This window comes from Aptenodytes patagonicus, chromosome Z (genome assembly GCF_965638725.1).
Source record: "Aptenodytes patagonicus chromosome Z, bAptPat1.pri.cur, whole genome shotgun sequence".
In the NCBI taxonomy this organism is placed as follows: Eukaryota; Metazoa; Chordata; class Aves; order Sphenisciformes; family Spheniscidae; genus Aptenodytes; species Aptenodytes patagonicus.
Genome location: NC_134982.1, coordinates 22,067,496 through 22,086,276, shown reverse-complemented (window position 1 = coordinate 22,086,276; position 18,781 = coordinate 22,067,496).

Genomic DNA, 18,781 nt, shown 5'->3' with positions numbered 1-18,781 from the left:
AAACTGCCTACCCTGAGAAAATAAAACTTCAGCTTTAAAGAAACTAGAAGACTACAGATTGCCTAGAGCAGCAATACTCTGGGATACCACAAAGAAAAAAGAAAAAGAGTACCATAGTTAATATCGACCAGACAATCTCGGCTCTAAATGGATGATAAAAAGAAATTGTTTTATAGAATAAAATTCATAAATGACAGCTGTTGTCTTGAAGAAGAAAGGTGGTCTTAATGCAGGCCTAGCTCTGGAAGTGGCTTTTATGCACCTCCCCTTGATCAGAGCGAGGGTTTTGTTGTTTGGGGAGTTGTTTGTTTGCTTAGCTGAAAACAGTTCTGATTGAATACAAAAAAATTTTATGTCCATTTTTTCCTTAAGCCTCTTAGATTCTTCTTTGGGTTTGGGGTTAGTTTGCAAGGAGTTCCAATCCTTAGGACTCCTTTTTAATCACACCTTGGTGGCAGAAGAGGCTGGTAAATGCTGTGCTGGGAAGATGAAGGATGCACTGAGCATGGCAGGGCAGATAAACCACGTGGTGCCTGTCGCTCTTGGCAGGCTCGTCCTCGCAGGTTCCCAGCAGCCCTAATGGGAAAATGGTTTGTATGTATCATGGCTATTATGAAGGAAAGCAGAAATCCCAAATTCTTGTTGGGACTGCTAAAACCTTTTTAGTATGGAGCTCAGGTATCACAGCTGTGCATGTGGTGAGCCTGAAGCTGGCAGGATTAGTCCACTGCTTCCTGCGTCTTCTGGCAGCACTTTGTCTCTGTGCATGGCAATAATGTGTCAGAATAGGCAAGTTTCAGAGCAAAACCAAAATGGATTCCCTGTTTCACTGCAGCCAGCTGCTGCTATAGGAGTTGTATGTATTTCTCAATGAATTACTCCTCTGTTTCCTAATGAGACAAATAGTCTGAATAGCTGCAGCTTCGTTTGCTTGATCTCTCTGCTGCACTGAAAACAAAAGTCACAGCTGCTAGCACACATAGTGTTTACTGCAATGACCAACCCAATTTCTCTACCAGCTGTGAATGAGTTTGCTTAGTTTTTCCAGAAAAAAAAAAAAAAAAAACAAAAACGCAAAAGTTCAAAGATGTTGTAAAAGCCTTTAGTTAGTTCAATTTAGTTTAGCCTGCAGGGTAAAGAAAATCTCCAGCTTCCTCCTGTCAAACTGCTTGAGAAATCTGCAAAAGTAATAAAGGGGGTTAAGAAGTCCAAACAGAAATCAGAGTGAGAAATCGGGAGCAAAACCTGGGCAGGGAGAAATACCCTCCAACTAAAATAATCTCATCTCGTCAAAGGCAATCCTGTGGCTTGGATATGGACATTAGGAGAACTGAGTTTGAGTTTGATTCTGTCTCAGTTCCCCAGGTACAAAGCTGTATTTTTTTTCCTTCTCGCAAAGCAAATATTTTGAGGTCCTTGGAGTTACTGTGGTAGTAAGAACTACACGTGTATTTAAGATGGACATTTGAAAAGCCAAAAATTGTTTGATGCAATGCAGAGTTTAGCACAGCTTTAAAGACTAAAAATGTGTGATGACTATCTCTGCTAAACAAGCCCTTAGCATGGAGGAGGAGAAAGAGGATGACATCATACCTGGGTAAACAGCCCTGAGAGGGAGAAGATACAGGATGTGTGGCCCCAGATAGCATTAACTGTCTAGTGCTGATGAGCTATGCAGACAGCAAATGCAGATCAGAAACTCAGCAGTCACGTTGCACGGTTACCTCCAAACGTTGAGCTTCACATTCCCTCCAGCATCCATGGAGTTCAGATGCCTACACTATCAGCATCTCTAATATGCAGCAGAGACCACTGTTTATCTGAAGAAGGCTGGAAAAGAAAATATAGGTTATGCAGCATGTAGTAATCAAAGTACAGTTGGCATGTGTGTTGTACATGTGTAGGACTTGGCCTATGGCACGTGCCTATGAGCCATCATTACGCGGGGCTAGACAGAGACAATTAAAGGTGGCTTAAATCTTCAGTGCCTTCTGGTAGTCGAAACTCTGCAGAAAACTAATACTCCAAATCTCTTACTAACTTAAGTTTTCAAAACCTGACTGACTGCAGTGTTGACCAAACTACGAGCTGTGCATAGCCCGTTGCATTCTCAGACTGTGATTAGCCACTTACATTGGCTGTCCTGACCACGGCCAGGGGTAGACCTCCTAAACTGTGATGTTGGTTGAAGCCTGATACAAAGCCTACTTGACACAAGGGATCACTTACGTGCAGAAACACTGAGCAGGGCTCCTCCTCTGATGAAAAAAGCAGTACCAGCTGATGTAGAGCTGCCTTTATAATCCAGCTGGCTGTGGACCTCTGCCGGCACCTGGGTTTGCTACAGGGCCCACATAAAGCAGTTCTTGGTTTTAGGATCTTTGCCGTGATGTGGAAAGAGAACAGAAGCACTCTGTGGAGTTTTAAAATTGTTTTTATTTATTGCATGTACCAAAAAGACAAAGCTTGCCGCGAAGAAAGAAGCAGCCCTAGCCCTGCTTCAAAGCAATCTTGCTTGCTCTCTCACTTTCTCAGTCTCTCATTCCCTCCCATAAGCTGAGGTAGTATGTCTCTAATAACCACATGCATCTGGTTATTAGATGTTATTAGAATGTGGGACACATTTATCAGGTGAGAGACTATCAAGGAATCAGTGATACAGCATGTGTGCGATGATGCTGTGCTGATGGCAGCTGCAGAGAAATGTCCCTTACAAAGCTGTGCCTGTAAAAGGGCTAAAAAAATGCTTGAGAAGCAGTAAATGGGAGACTATTTAAACAACCTTTAGTATTGCTAAGGATGTAATTGGAATCACGCTGTTCAGGCTTGGTAGTGATGCTTGGAGACGCAGTTTGAGGGGAAAAAATAATGCAGTGGAAAAACAAGTTAACAACCTGGAATCTTGCTGTCTAGCAGGATTCAAGGAATATGACCTATTTATCTTACCCAAGAGAAGGTTAAGATATAGTTTGATCTTGTGGGAACAGAAATGTGATAGTCCCTCAGTCCATCTTTTTGTCTAGCAGGCAAAGCTAGCTGCTGGCAAGGGAGCCAAATCACTGGAAGCTGACATGCAATAAATTCAGGCTGCAGGATGGAGCAGCTGCATCAGCTGGTTTCATTCACTCTTTGTGCTTGCAGGTACCTCTCTGGGGACCAGGACCTGGGGAAATGTCACCATTACAAGTGAGCGACGTGCTGTGTGTGCTGGAAGCCACACACACTGCTTAGTGCCACAGGTCCTACCCTTAAAGGTATTTAATGACATGTGCAATTCACCTTCATTTAGCTTTGCCTAAGAATGGGCAGGTCCTTTGTGCAAATGATGGGGGGGAGGGGAAGGAGAGGGAAATGCTCTTTGGAAGAGCTTTTTCTATTACAGTAATTTTCAAACCATAAAGCAATAGGGCTATTTAATGCAAAATAGCAAAGTATTTTCTTTGCAGGCAAAAAGCTTCCTGTCTCTGTTTCTGATAACAGCCTCCAGTCTGAGATGATATTCTTATTTAACCTTCTGCATTGTTTGGCTCCTTCCCCATGTGCTTGTAGGAGGGAAAGGATACCGCTGGATTTAGGGGTGCTGGCAGTCACGTCCCTCCTGAAGCCAGTGTGGGGTCCTGGGCTTGTGAGCCGCACGGGGAGGGAAGATGGGGCTGCAGTGCTGCGACCATTGCATTGTGCTGTTCACGGCAGCGGTTATGTGTCACCCTACATTAGCAGCACGGCATTGGCCCTGTTTTCCTCAGCTGAACTGAGACAGCAGGGTGTAATTGCACATGTGCCTGCCCCCATTTTTTTAATGAGCACAGCCCCCATCAGCCAGGCTGCCAGTGGCGTGAGGGCATCCAAAAGGACCAGGCTGGTCTGCTTCCCTCTGTTACCCAAACATATGTTTGGGTTTGGGTTGTCTTCTCCTGTCGTCAGGTAGCAGAGTTTGATGGGGTTGGTTCACTGTGTTGGTCAACGTGGCTGTGTCCAGCCAGGGGAGAAGACGCCTCTGTCACAGGAAGGGATGGGTACAGTTCATGGAGGCAGGCTCCTGCTTTCTGCTCTTGCGGTATGACTAAGCTGTGTGCACAGATGTGTGTGTGCATTTTCAAACATGTGTCTTTCACTTCCATGTACATCAAATAACTTTGCTCTTGGATGGCCTCACCAGCAGCTGGAGCTTGTGCTTCACGTGCCGCTCTTCCCCCATCCCTAAGGAAAGCAGTTACATCTGTTATTCAGGAGCTGCGAAGCCTCCCTCATGTGCTCAGTGCTTGGACACTCCCCACAACCAACAACTGGAGGACAGCCTGGCCCCTTCCCCCAGCTTCTCACTCTCTGGGTGACACCATGCCAAAATCCCTGCCGGAGGGAGCACTGTGCTGCCAGCGCTGGAAGAAACTCTCCCTGGCAGGAGAGGAAAGTTTTGCAGTTTGTCCAGAGACGTGCCAGAGCACTGTGCTGGGCTGCATGATGATGCATGGCATGACGGCATCCCACCTTGCATGACGGCATCCCATCTTGCATGCTCCCAGGGGCTCCTTCTCAGTGGGAGATGAACACTCACCATAAGACAACCGCGCATTTCTGCAAGTCACAGAGCTTACGAGGCCAGTTTTCTTCTGCTCTGGTGTTTTTTCTGAAGTCGTAAGCTGCTGGCTGAGCCTACCCCTGCACGGGGTTTTTCTCCTCCAGCTGGCTGCTTATTTTCATGAAACTATTAGAAATTCAGGCCCTTAAATGTGGTAAAATTTGGCTACACATTCAAAAGTTAGAGGACAGCTATGTAGGCAGCTGGTGTTGGTGCGTGGGCTGTGTCTCCTGGACAGGGACTCCACTCCTTACAATTAGCAGCCGTCTCCTGGACCCCAGAGGAAAGAGCTGCTTGCCGCAGGCATCATTTCCCTGGCAAGTACTGTCCATTAAAGAAGCATGATAGTTCCCGGTGCATCCCAAATACGAAAGGAGTGGCAGATGCCCTCCTGGGGGGCTCTGCCTCCCACCCCACAGCACCAGGCGGCTGCGGGAAGGAGCAAGGTGCTGCGCGGAGTGGGGAGAGGTGCAGGGCAGTGAGTGCTGCTCTCCGGTACACTTCCATTTAATTAAACAAGTTACTGTCTGTATGTAGAAGGAGCATGCTAGGATACAGTAGGTGTCAGCTAGTGTGTTTTTTCAGAAGAGTATCTCTGTAACACCTCCAGTTTTGCTGAAGGTTACTCATATAAGCTACCCTCAGGTGCAATTAGCTAATGAGATCTCATTGAAATCTACCAAAAATGGTCTGTCTGGGATTGCCTTGAAGTCAAGCATGAAACCCTCAGGGAAAACACACAAGTGAGGAAAGAGAAGGGGGAAACGTTTCAAGGAAATTTAGAGAAAAAGAGGGAAAAAATGTATGAAAATGAGATTATTGCCATCTGGCCCAGGATTTTGACACTTCTTAGCAGAGATACAACATCCTGCTGTGTCCTCTGATCTTTGCAGTCCCCTGGTGCTGTAAGGACCCGGGCCTTCATGCTGAAAAGCTGTGGAATGGCTGGGGGGACTGAAGCCAGAGAGGGAGAAACGGGAGGAAACCAAGGAACAAAGCCTCACTTAAGAAATGTCTCAACCACAGACACTCTGCTGCTCTGGAAAGGATTAAAGAACTACAGATCTCGACCAAAAAAACCCACTGTGCTCTGAGGCTGTTACGTACTGGTGTTTCGGCCTGCACAGTTGCTCTCTTGCTCACGCAGTGCTGCAGCAGACTTGCCTGGGCTCGGCCAGAGTAGCTGCTCATTGCTAAATGCAGTGCACAGGTTGGGGTGCCAGCTGCTCTGAAGTCATTGGAGGGACAGGTCCCCTGGAAAACTGCCAGTGCCCCGAGGCTGAAATGCACGCCCAAAAGTCTCCCAGGTGGTGCCGGCAGCAGCTGTGTCAGGATGAAAACCTGCTGTGCTCCTGTGGGTCGCCCTGCAGCATCGCTGCCCCTGCTGCTCCCTCGCTTGGAGCTGGCCAGCACCGGACAGAGCAGTCTGTTAAAGGGTCTTTAAATCCTGCTTCCCAAAATGGGAGTGGGGAGCTATCCTGTTTGCAGTGAACTGCAGCCTCTGATCTGCAGTGCTCAACAGCACTGCAAGGCCAGGGCAGATGTGGTGCCAGGCAGTGTCCCCAGCAGGGCCACAGGAGTTGTCCTGTGGGAGCCATAAGACCCAGGCTGTCTTCTAGTACCCTCCTCCACAGTCAGTAATTAATATTAATGAACACCATTAGTAGTTGAACAATTTATCCATTAGACTGTCCAAGCTGAAAAAGCCTTCAGCAGCATGAGTTGTAACTGAACTGGTCATGGGTTTGTTTTTTTTTTTTCCTGTGCAGGTAGGCAAAGCAACTCTCAAACTCACACTTTATTAGAAGTATTTGATAGCATTGTCCCTTTTTTACCCACCAAAATTCCCCGTGCAAGCCCCACCTGCATAAATATTAATTCCTGCCGGTGCTTCTCACTGGCCTGCAGCTGTCCGGAGAGACTAATAGGAATACCCTTTTAAAATACGGTGTTGCAGATCCCATTCAGCCCTCATGTCTGACTCAGGTGGCGTCAAGCCTCAGGCCTTCTGCTCTGCTGGGTTTGCCAGTGCCGGCGCTCCACCAGCCGGGGACAGTGGCGAGGCCCCAGTGCTGTTTCCCCGTGGGACAGCTGCAGTGGCAGTGCTGGAACTCATCTGCTCCAGATGGGCGGTTTGCACAAGCTGCCAGGCGGGAGGAAGCGTGGGTGGCGATGCAGGATGTTTCTCTGGCAGGTTGATGGGCTGGCAAAATCCTCAGGGCTTCATGCTTGGTGAGCAGCAAAAATCACAACCGAGTGCAACCGCGATGTTCTGCAGGGACGAGTGGGGGGTGGCATGGTGAGCAGGGTGAGGTTTTGGGCTACCTGTACTCTTGCTTACCCCCAGCCAAAATTGAAAGCCTGGAGGGTTATTTTTAGACACGTTTGGGCAATTTTGTGCTGCCTCCCTGCAGAGTCCTGCAGCTCTCCTTGTAGTCACAGCCCTCCCTGGCAGCACTAATGGCAGCTTTTTTCCTGGGGAACTGATGTTAGGGTTTGGCGCCTTTTAGCAAAAGGTATCCTCATGGTGGTACCCAAGTTTTCCTCTGCTGTACTGGGTTCAGGGAGAACAGAGATGAAATCCCAGTGCCTCCCCTTCCCCTTCCAGTAGCCACCCAGGTTCCCACCGCTTTCTGGGGACAGGTCATGCACCCACGAGGACCCTCGCTGCAGGGGCGCTGCCAGCTGTGCTGCGACCCTGGGCTGCCCTGCTGGCGCACTGCTGCAGAGGAGCGGCTGGGCCGGTCACCGGCTGCTGCGATGGTGTTTTGTGTGTTCATGGCGGATGGGAAATGCTGCTTTGGGCACATGCTAATCTCTCCATTTCAGTATAGAGCAGCATATTATTGTGAAAAATAGATCAATAGGTGAAAAAAACCCTTTGAAACAGGCTTCATATCCAAAACCCCATATGGCATTTCAGGTATTGCTGTGGGGCTGGTTTGTACGTGGCTGATGGAGTCTTATACAGACCACTCTGCCTCTGATAAATTGAAATTTCCTCTAACAGGGTAGAGTTTTGTTCCTGATTTAAAAAAAGGGGAGGGAAGGGGGATTTAATTGTGGGTCACTGGAAATGCAGTGAATTACTCTGAAAGCATTAGCGAGAGTGGGTATGAATCACTCCTTTCTCCTTTGTGCTGCTTCAGCTGAACTGCTCCAGTGTTCAGCTTCATTAATAATTAATACGGCCGGGAAGCGGGGCTCAGCCGCATTGTCTTCTGTCACAGTCAAAGGGGAGAGCACGTCTGCAGACCTGCACAGCTGCTCTTACGCCAAAGCTCTGGAAAGGATGGCTGGGTGTGTAAGAGAACTAAACAAAATCTGTGCCTCTTGTTGTAGCTAACAGTGGTAGGTGAGAAAAGGTGAGCGCACCATCCAAGATGAAGTGAAGTTTCCCCAGGAGGAGGAAAGAAGCGCACAACAGAAAACACAACCTTGACATCTGCAGCAAGGCTCGCACAGCAACGTAACTGCGCTTGTTAGAGGAGAGGAAAGCACAGGGCCTCTGAGGATCCCTTAATGAACAGCTAAAAAAGCCCGAGTTTGTCACGAGGTAGGTTACAGCAAGATGAAGGACTGCCCAGCCCCTGGCAACCTGCAACCTCCCGCACCTGCTCTGTGAAGGTGCCTGGCTCTGCTGCTTGCCTGGCCCCCACCTCCCACCTGGGCATCTCTCAGGGAGGGCTGATGGATGGGGCAGGGCGGTACGGGGGGGCATAATCCTGGCTGAGGAATTATTTCCCAGTGAGCATCTGAGCACAGAGGGTGATGGTGGATGGAGGGATGCTGGGAGCGCCTTTAGGGTAGGAGTAAAGCTCCACATCCAGCAATTGTTGAGAGAGGGGCCACAGCTTGCTCACAAAGCAAGGGAGGGACCTCCTGCTGTCATGGTCCTGGGACGTGGAGGGAAAAAGTCCTTGGAGGAATGTCTACGGGACAGCTTGTGTAGAGTAGTCAGGCCCTGGCGAACAGCAGTGAACAGCTTAACTATGTGCGTGGCAGATTGGGATGCTATTTTAGTCCATCTACAACTTACTTTATCATCTCTTCTCACCAAGAGCAAACTAGCAACTTCCTCCGATGCAGAGGGAAGTTAATGTCTGCTTACTTTGAGCAATTGTCCATGTCAAGGTGGTGGGTTGGTGTTTGACATCAGCTAACAAGCTTTAGTTCAGCATGGAGTTCATTGTATATGTCTGTGGGTTAAGGCTTTCCAAAAAGCTTTTACAGTACAGAAATCACTATTGCTTAGTGAGTTTTTGAAACTAGTACCTTAGGAAAGCTTATTATGTTTCTATCAGTGAAAGACGTATGAAATAACCTATGCTCGGTGTGAAAAAGTCTATGTATGTATGTATACACACCCCTTTTTTACCTGTTGAGAATGAGAAGCTCTGTGTGGTGTGTCAGTAAACATGTTTCTCTTGTGGAGTAGTTGCACTAAGAAGAAAAAAGCTGCCCCAAACAGCTCATTAGTGCCCAGACTAGTGAGTCCACCTGGAGCAATTCAAGCAGTTACCACGGGTGAACGTCTGGTCTGGCAGTCTATAAGGACGGACCTTCCTTGCAAAAGTGAACATACGAGTATTTATTGACAGCTTCAATGCAAGGCCTGCAGGCTTTGACTAAACTCACCTCTGCCAGCCATGCAAGCTGCGGTGGGGGCCTATGGACTGCTGTGGCTGATCTTAGTCCTCCAGCTCCACTGTGAAGGGGCAGAGAGCTGGGGGAGGAGTGCCGTCCTGAGCCACCATCCCCCTTGCTCCAGAAACAAGCAGCAAAATGCACGTGCCTTAGAAGCAAGATTTAAGACAATTAAGTAGCTAAACACAAGTAATTATAGACACACACACACGCGCGCATACAAGCTAAGATGTTCCTGTGTTATATATGAGGAACATAGCTCAGACATTCCTTAAAATGGCTCACAGTAACAGAGCCATGGGGAAATCATGCAACAGAACTAACTCTGCCTGGACTTGAAAAGTATTTCACACACTCCACATTGGGGTGGTCAGGAATTCTCAAGGATCAAACAGGTGATGGCATTTTAATGATTAAAATAGACATTGAATTTAACACTCAGTTGAGATGAATGGAGCAAGCTCACAGCCCTGTTGTTTGTGTGTTCACCCTAGCTGCAGGAGGAGCGAGCTGGCCAGGGAGTCACAGAGGCTGGCTGTGCAGATTAGAGAGAGTGGTAAAATACTGCCTCATCTTTTTCTTTTTTTTTTTTCCAATTTAGATGAAGAGAGCGAGCAGAGCAGGCTCTCTGATAGAGCAAAATTGCAGAACTCTATCATTGTTTATGTCTGGTTTCTGTTCATGACAAAGTCATTGGCAGTAAGTTTTGACAGGGCCATCTTAAAAACTAATGGATGAGTCAAAAGATGAAAGTTGGTTAATCCTATGGTCATCTGCAAAGGTCAATAAGTTTCTTGGATGTCAGTGGGGACCCTGTGCAAGCCTGGAGCTTGCTGCAGCAGCTGTGGTAAAGGGACTGACACCCCTCTATCACCCCTCCCCTGGGACTCACTGCCAACATTGCTGCTCAAAGCCTTGTTTACTCCAACCCCCTTCGGCTCAAATAATGCATGTTAGCCGGAGCACTTTTAATAACAGTGCTTTTTATGTACCACCAAGCCTATTCTATGGGCAGAGTGCAAAGAGCTGTCATTGTGGCTGTTAGCAGCATATTCATTTTCCTAGCTTCCGCACCCTCACCCCCAAACACGTTCCCTCCAGTCTTCACACCTTTTCCTGTCAGGCACTGAGAAAGGGATTGAATATTCACCTCCCCTTCCAGTAGCTAGGCTGTAACAAAATCCCTTCCCCAAAGCAGCGCTCAGCCTCTGGAAGGAGGGAAGGGGTTTGAAGAGGTTGCAGAGCCGGAGGGGCTGCAGCCTCAGTCTGTCCCCCCTCTAAACCCACTTCTCTCGCAGCTGTGCAGAACTAACCCACTTGTCAACTGTATTTTAACTGCAGTTCATGATATTAATCACATTTCATTATCACTTCTCACACCTTTCCTCTGAGTAACTCCCTGCACTCTCACAATTTTGCTGCACACACGGGTCCTTTCCTTTTAGGCCAGGGCTTTCAATCACTGTCATTTTCCCTGGTCCCATGAGGTTTCTTTCTTTGTACTTCGTATGTCATTGCCTCAATACTCTCGCACCTTCTACTTCCTTGGTTAAGCACTGCAAAGGATGTCGTTCTGCTCTTTTTGCTGTTGCTAGGATGGGGCAACTCACTTCTACCATATTATGTTGTTTGGAATGGATACCTATAGTGAGTGACATAAGTAAATAGATACATAACAGACAAACTTACTCTCCTCGTGGTGCTGAGTCTCCTAGAAACATCCTCCTCAGACGTTTCTTCCTGGTAAATATCATTCAACAGCAAGTATTTGGTCAACAGCCGGCTGAACATGAGCCGGCAGTGTGCCCAGGCGGCCAAGAAGGCCAATGGCATCCTGGCCTGTATCAGAAACAGTGTGGCCAGCAGGAGCAGGGAAGTGATCGTCCCCCTGTACTCGGCACTGGTGAGGCCGCACCTCGAATACTGTGTTCAGTTTTGGGCCCCTCACTACAAGAAGGACGTTGAGGTGCTGGAGCATGTCCAGAGAAGGGCAACGAGGCTGGTGAAGGGTCTGGAGACCAAGTCTTCTGAGGAGCGGCTGAGGGACCTGGGGTTGTTTAGCCTGGAGAAGAGGAGGCTGAGGGGAGACCTCATCGCTCTCTACAACTACCTGGAAGGAGGTTGTAGCGAGGTGGGTGTCGGTCTCTTCTCCCAAGTAACAAGCGATAGGACGAGAGGAAATGGCCTCAAGTTGCACCAGGGGAGGTTTAGATTGGACGTGAGGAAAAATGTCTTTACTGAAAGAGTGGTTAAACATTGGACCAGGCTGCCCAGGGAAGTGGTTGAGTCCCCATCCCTGGAGGTGTTTAAAAGACGTGTAGATGAGGCACTTAGGGACATGGTTTAGTGGGCATGGTGGTGTTGGGTTGACGGTTGGACTCGATGATTTCAGAGGTCTTTTCCAACCTTAATGATTCTATGATTCTATGATTCTATTTTGAACCATAAAGGGTATCTTTGATACTGCATTAGAAATAAACCCTTGCAGCATTTATGCAAAAGGATTTTGGCCCCATTCTCCCATCAGAGCATAAGCTGGCTCACTCCAGGTACCAGGAGGTGCAAGGTTCCTTCTGGTGACTCTGGATGAAGTAGATATTGAGTATGTGGGATCCCTGACCTGCCTGCTGTACCCCTGGGGGAGGTACTCCCACAGCACAGTCACCCGCAGGGAACATTGCCTGTGACTCAACTATTGCAATGCAAAGTCCAGCATCACCGGTGACACTGTCACCGAAAGTAGATTTGTGCAAAGACGTGGAAACGTGCACTGAAAACGACTAATGTTTGGGTGCCTGTACCCTTCCCCTGTCTTTGCAGATGAAAGGGGCAAGCAATTGCTCAACAGTGGAGATGATGCTCATCAGAGAATATAGAAGCCAGCTCAGTGTAAATGGCGTGCTGTCATCGCATACTCCTACCCACCCAGTTGGGTGTAGCTGCGTTCACATTGACGCTATCCACATCTCTGTACAGGATGGAGTGGGGCGGTTCACTGTGCGTGCACACAGGCTCTCTGCTGTTCACTGAGTGTGGGGCTGTGGTCCATCAGCACGACACCTTGCTTTGAAGCACCCAGCAGCCTTCTCTGCTGCCTGGAGAACTGCAACCAGAATGAAAAAATATGGAGGTAAAAAGCTGAGCTGGTCTTGGCAGATGTCAGCTTAGGAGAAAGGTAAAAAAGAAAAAAAGGACAATACAGCCCAAGTGCCCAGGTATAACTGTGGGATGGCTCAAGGAGGCCCAGCAGTGTCAAAACTTGTCAAGGCCGGTTCTCAGTGCAGAAAAACTGGTGATCCAGTTGGAAAGGGATGAAACCTGGGCTCAAGCCCATATTCTGAGCTGCATCTGTTCAGTGAGGGCAAGACCATCTTCCACCTGCATTAAAGCTACGTGCATGTGCCTGGAAGAGGGACAGGGCAGAGCAGTGCCTGGGCCAAGAAGAAGTTTACCACTAACTGCAAAGATACCTGTTAAATCTAAGGTTGTATTACTTGGACCGTGCTCCAAAGCCCTGCTTGATCCCACCTCTCCTCACACTGTATTTGGAGAGATAGCCCCAACCAGAAGGGGTTTGGGTGGCATATATTGGGAAAAGAAGAGGTGTTCACGCCAACACCATGCCTTACTGTGGGTTGTCTGGGTGGGAGTGCTGTGCCTGGTCACTAAGGCAGGTCACTTGGTCTCCCTAGAAGTGCTGTGGGGGAAGGTGGCATCTACAGGCAGTCAGATCCAGGTGCACCTTCTGGCCTGGCAAAATGGTCCATGAACTGGGTCTGAGCAAGTAATTTCACTTGGGCACTACCATAAAATGTAGATGGGGCCAACTGAATAGCTGCAGAGATCACTTCACAGGGGCGTTTCAAGCAGAAAACAGGGGCCCAGGACACTGACTGGCCTGGAAGCAGGGCAGTAGGCTCTCACAGGAGTCTCTGTCTGCGTTGCAAGGGGAGAGGCCCTACAAGGCACTGGAGAAGTGAAAGAGAGAGAAGGGCACTGCTGTGCAAGCTGGCTTCCGCCAGCTCCTGGAGACAGCCCAGGGCTTTGCCCTATCTCATGGAGGGATCTCCCAACCAAAGGAATTTCCTCTGCAGCCTGTGTTCCCCCTGGAGCATGGGAAAACATGTGCTAGTAGCCAAATTATGGCTGGGTGCCTTAGTGCTAGTCCTGGATATCCTCCCAGTATTTAATTAGAGGCAGTAATGAAAATAGCATGGTGTTCTCCACTGCTGAAATGAGCAGGGAGCTGCCAAGCTGGCAGAGATTGTGCCACCAGGTCTCCAGGACACCCATGACTCACTCTGCAGCAAAACACCTGACACAGAGCAAGACACTCCTTGGGAAATCCCGTCTGGATCTGCAAGGATTCCTTCTCCTGCACTGGAGAAAAAAGCAAAAGCTGCAGGAAGAAAAGATGGTCATAAGACCTATTTTCCTTTAGGGATGTAGAAAAGCAATGACTGCAAGGCAGTTCTCCCCGCAGCCTGTGCCAGCTACCACCCTAATAAGCAAGTTTGCTGACCTAGATCAGAGTCCATGTATTAGGATGTGAACTGTGCAGCATGGACCATTGAACAAGCTCTTTGAGGGCACGTGTGTGCAGTGAGCCACAGCTACGCCAGCTCAGGTGCTCCTCCTGGGGCGATACACACTGTGACATCTGCCCTTCCGTGTCATGGGTGCAGCCATACAGACCTGCAAGTAGGACACATGTCTTAGGGCCCCACCATTTTAGGGAACTGCCCCATGCAGAGCCTCTCTGCTCTGTACCCAGACCTGGCAGCAAGCACACCTCTCTAGGTACTGAATGCCTTGCGGAAGACTCATCTCAAAAAGTGAGGGAAGCCGATTGTGAACCAAGCGGTGGGGATCCCACGCTGACAGCCAACCCCAGGTAGATTCAGCCTTGACAAATCCCCCATCTCACTTGTGTGACACACAAAATCCGATGAGCGAATACGCTACCTGAACCAGGGATGTACAAAAGCACAAACACACTGCCTGTGAGTCACCTGCTATTCCTGCCTCCGATGAGTCCCCTGACATGCTGGTGACATGCTAATGTCAAACCATGTGAAGCAACGACTGATACCTCCCACCCTCTTTTCTCACCTATGTCTTCTGGGTGGGTATACGTAGCTTGACAAGAAAGGGGGGCATGAAGGGAGGCTTATGAAGTGACAGGGTTTTATAGGGAGGAAAAAAAAGGTAGTGTTTGGTTTTCTGTTTTCTCGCTGTGACATCTGACGACACGAATGCCTGTGAATAGAAGCAGCAGTGGCAGGGCAAGGCAAGCATGGATAGCTTCATTAGCCTGCACCAGCTCACGCTGCACTCTCAGGTGAGCGTGTGCAGTGCCCATTAAAGCAGCAGGAGCTGTGCCAGCCTGTCCAAGGCAGAATTACAACACCCCCTTGCCCCATTTTTCTGCAGCATAGGGTCATCAGTCTGATCGTGGCAGAGCTTAACCCTGGGTTGCTCATGTCCAAGCCACTTGGTGCTGGCCAGATCCAGCTCCCTCATGCTGTGGGGAAAACCTTATTCCCAAGGTGTTAGCCTTCTGGACTAATGCCTGTTGCTCAACTTCGCAAACCCTTTTCCCACAACAGCCTCAGACTTAACTTCCCGTAGCAGTGTTGCATCTTGACCCAGGCTTTTCATTCAGCCACACAGAAGGCATCCTGGTATGAAAGCAAAAATTGTGCCAGGGCTGTTTTGTTCACAACTTACTCTTAGAGCACTTGAAAGTTTTTGGGGGAGGGGGAAGAGGCAAAGGGACGAAGATAACACATAGCTGTAAGTCTCTGCTCTCTGCGTGGCTCGGTGCTGTGAACAAGCATAAGCAAGCATATGTTTTGGCTTGATGTATTCATTTTCCTTAATACCCTGCAAAAGCTTGAGCTCTCTGGCTTAGCCTGCACCCAGCACATTTAGGATGTTAGGAATAGAATGGGGAGCTGAAGTTGACATCTTTACCACATTCCCAAGGAAGCCATGGTTAGGGCTGAATCCAAGCTGTGACCTGGCAGGGCTGCTGTAAACCACCATGTGCTTAGTGGCTTCACTTCTGATTGATATCAAAGATGGGTGTGATTCTTCCCCCAAATCAGTACAGACTACTAAGCGGTTCAAAACACTGCCTAAAAGTGGGACGTAAGTGGAGCGCTGGTCTTCCTGGATCCCCTATGCAGGTGCAAATTTCATCTAGCTGTCTTGTAACTAGAATCATAAATGTGCCCTGGAAATTTGGGCTCCTAATGAAAACAACAGGAACCAGAGAGTGAGTATTATAATGTTAGCTCATTGCCTCTATTGAATCACTTCCAACATAACCAGCATCACATTGCGTTACGGAATGGCAGTGCCACCAGATCCTGACGTAATTTGATCAATTTAAAGTAAAAAAATCTTGCTATGCAGACCTCAGGGGGCATGTGTAGAAACAGTTATATACCTAAAGGATGTTTTTTCTTCCATCTGAAGCTATGGAGGCCTCATTAGAAACACGGAGAGTTTTAAATGCCTGCCATGGAAGACTGATTAAGGCTTGCTTTCAGGAAGCTGAGGGCAATAAATTAATTCATAAATTTTTTTTCTCTAAGTACTGAAAATGTGTGGTGCTCTAACATGTCACCATGTGAAAATGAACTGAAAGCTGAAAGTATTTCACAGAACGGTGGAACAAAATTGCACATTTGCAGGCATGTGAGGGTTTTTTTTTCTTCTTTTTATTCCCCCCCGATATCTCTAGCTTTTAGCAGCTCCTGCAGTAGGAAAACATGTGAGGCTTTCCAGCCTGGCAGGCAGCGGTGGGAAGCTGGGCACGTTGCTCTGAGATCTGACTCGTGCTTCCAGAGGTCCTGGTCAAAGTCATCAGCCTGAAGGAAAATAAAATAGCCCTGAGCCATGGTCAGGTGTGCTCGCTGTGTTTAAACCAGGCTGCACTGCTCCAGGAACATGCAGCATTTTCAGACTGCTTGAGAATGATAGCGTCAGGGGAAATGATTCAGGGGTTTTAAGAGTGTTTTTTTCATGCCCTTGTCTTATGTCTTCAAAGTGTGGTTTTTGGAAAGCACGGCTGAATGGCAGGTGACTCATAAATGCCTATTTTAAAGATGGGCTCTAGCTAGCGTGTCACATACAAACCAGACAACGTGTGAATCCACTGGTAAAAGCCAGTGACATGATCTGATGAGGAAGAAACCGTCAGTCCTGGTGACGGAAACACTATAGATACCGAAAGTGGAGGCAGGAATTCTTTGCAGTTTCAACTTCGGAGTCATTCAGCTGAGAAGAGTCGAAATCTCCAGCTCCCTCCTCATTTACTTATCTACACGCAGACTTTGAGGATTGTAGAGTCATTAGATCATGTAGCCTGACCTTTTCAGCTCTTGGAATCACACGTAGTTAGCCAAGCAGTGTTTGACTGTCTTCCAGTATGATATTCAAGTAGCTGGAAGACTTTTCTTTTACCCTCTTATGCCAAAGTGCTTTATCTTTCTTTTGGAGAAACTGCCTCTTCTGAAGTGACTTCTTTCTCTAGAGGGTAATTTTTTGTCAGAGCTGGACTGACAGGCTTCCCAGCTGCATTATGATTCATTCTCTTACTAATCATCGTCTTCAAAAGTGAAATTCGCTTATATACACAAGTCCTGTCTGAGCTGGCAAGACAGGAAAGTCCCTGGGTGCCTGAGCCAGGGCACAAGGATGCTACTGAGGACTAGGAAATCCCACCTGAAGTCTCTACATTGCGCCCATGTCCAGGTTTCCATGCTGAGTGAGGAATACGTTCAGCCTTTTATAAAATTACGGTGCATGGACACCTGTCTGGACAGCTGCAAACCTGATACCAATGTCTTTGGCAAGGCAGGAGCAGCTGAAGGCTCTCCTTCAGGCACTCCTAGGTACAGGAGTGAGAAGTACACAGATTCCTTCTTGCAGTGATTCCTGACGATTGCTCAAGTCCTCCTTCCCCTCCAAACCAAGACGGAATCTGATTACATCAGACCCATCTGCATTGGTCTCTCTCTCTGTCCGTCTTTGTTTTTGCACAGGCTTTGGAAGTGCTTCTTCCTCAGAACTCAGCTTCTGATCCTCTTTCCTCTGTCTTGTGCACACCTGGTTTCCTAAATCTTAAACAAAGGTGCACCTGAGGCACACCCACAGATCTCAATGCATATAAGTAAAGAGGTGAGAGTAATCTTCAGCATTTATATGAATAAGGATTTTGTAGTTAACCATTATATCACTACCATATCCTAAAGCAAGTAACACACCTACTGGCCAGCACACTCCAGCCTTCATTCTACATGCAGCGGCACTAAAATGCCCTTTTTGGAAATAAAACACCATGAACTGGTAATGTTGCAGTAGGTAATTTTGGAGTTTCATTGAGAAATTGTTTAATGTGAACGTGGAAGGTGAATCAGACTTCATACATTTAATATGCACTCATTGGTGTGCTATGCTGTATTAGATAATTACCGTTGTCTTGTGTTGAACACCTCTATTTATACACGCTGCTGCTTTTCTCTTCTTTTTGTGTAGATTCTGACTTTTTTGCAGGAGCAAAGCAACCTTTGTTAACACATAACAACAGTAGACATTAATTTGTGTTGCTCTGCTGACTCAAAACTATTTAAAAAAAACCCAACTGAACTAAAAAGTCATGTAGCAATGCAAAAAATTTGGGAAGCGCTTGGCATTTATCAAATGTTTCATTGGATTATGCTAAAAATAGCTTTTTCTGGAGACTCCTGTTTCCACTGTGACCATATGAAAAGTGTTTGATGAGCCAGAGGTACATGGCAGACAGGAGGCTAACTCTCTTGGGAGGCTCTTTTGCTTTGCTGAAAGGTGAAAATGTTACACGCTGTGAACTTGCTCCAGAGACAGTCATCACAATAACTGATAGTGAAAACACAGCTATTTTCACTGAAGAGTTCCTCCTATTTTAAAGCTGAAAACAGTGGCATTTATTGATGAGCACTAAGTGGCTGTAATACAGGTAAAACCTTAATCTCCAAAAGCCTAAAATATAAAATAAAAAAGAGGCTTCAGCCTAGGTACTGGAAAATTAAAGAGACTGTAGAATATTTATAAGATGGCAAGCAGATATTTGAAATTATTTTTATTTGGAGAGTTATAGTCTAGTTGTCAAGAGACAATGCTCACTTGAAACTCTATGAGAGGCCACTATCTGCTGGAAGTGGTGTGTTGTGGGGAAATCTGTTTGGGCATCAAGAACTGGAAGGCTCCAGCACAGCAATCAGCATTACCTCATGGCAAGTCCAAGACATTTCTTTTTTTCCTCTCTATGTCAGTGTGTGACCTAGCTTTAAAGGAATTTGGGAGCGCTAACAGTAAGAACCCATGAATCCAAGGAAGGGATTTTCCACTACAATGTCAGGAAATGTCTCTCTCATCCTGTAAAGCTCTTCTCCACTCGGGGTTTCCCTGGGAGGGACCGCTTCTTGAAGACTTTACACGACTTCATCTGTGCCCTCCAGCCATCAGCAGAGGCATTCTGGCAGAAGTGAATTATGCCCCCATTGC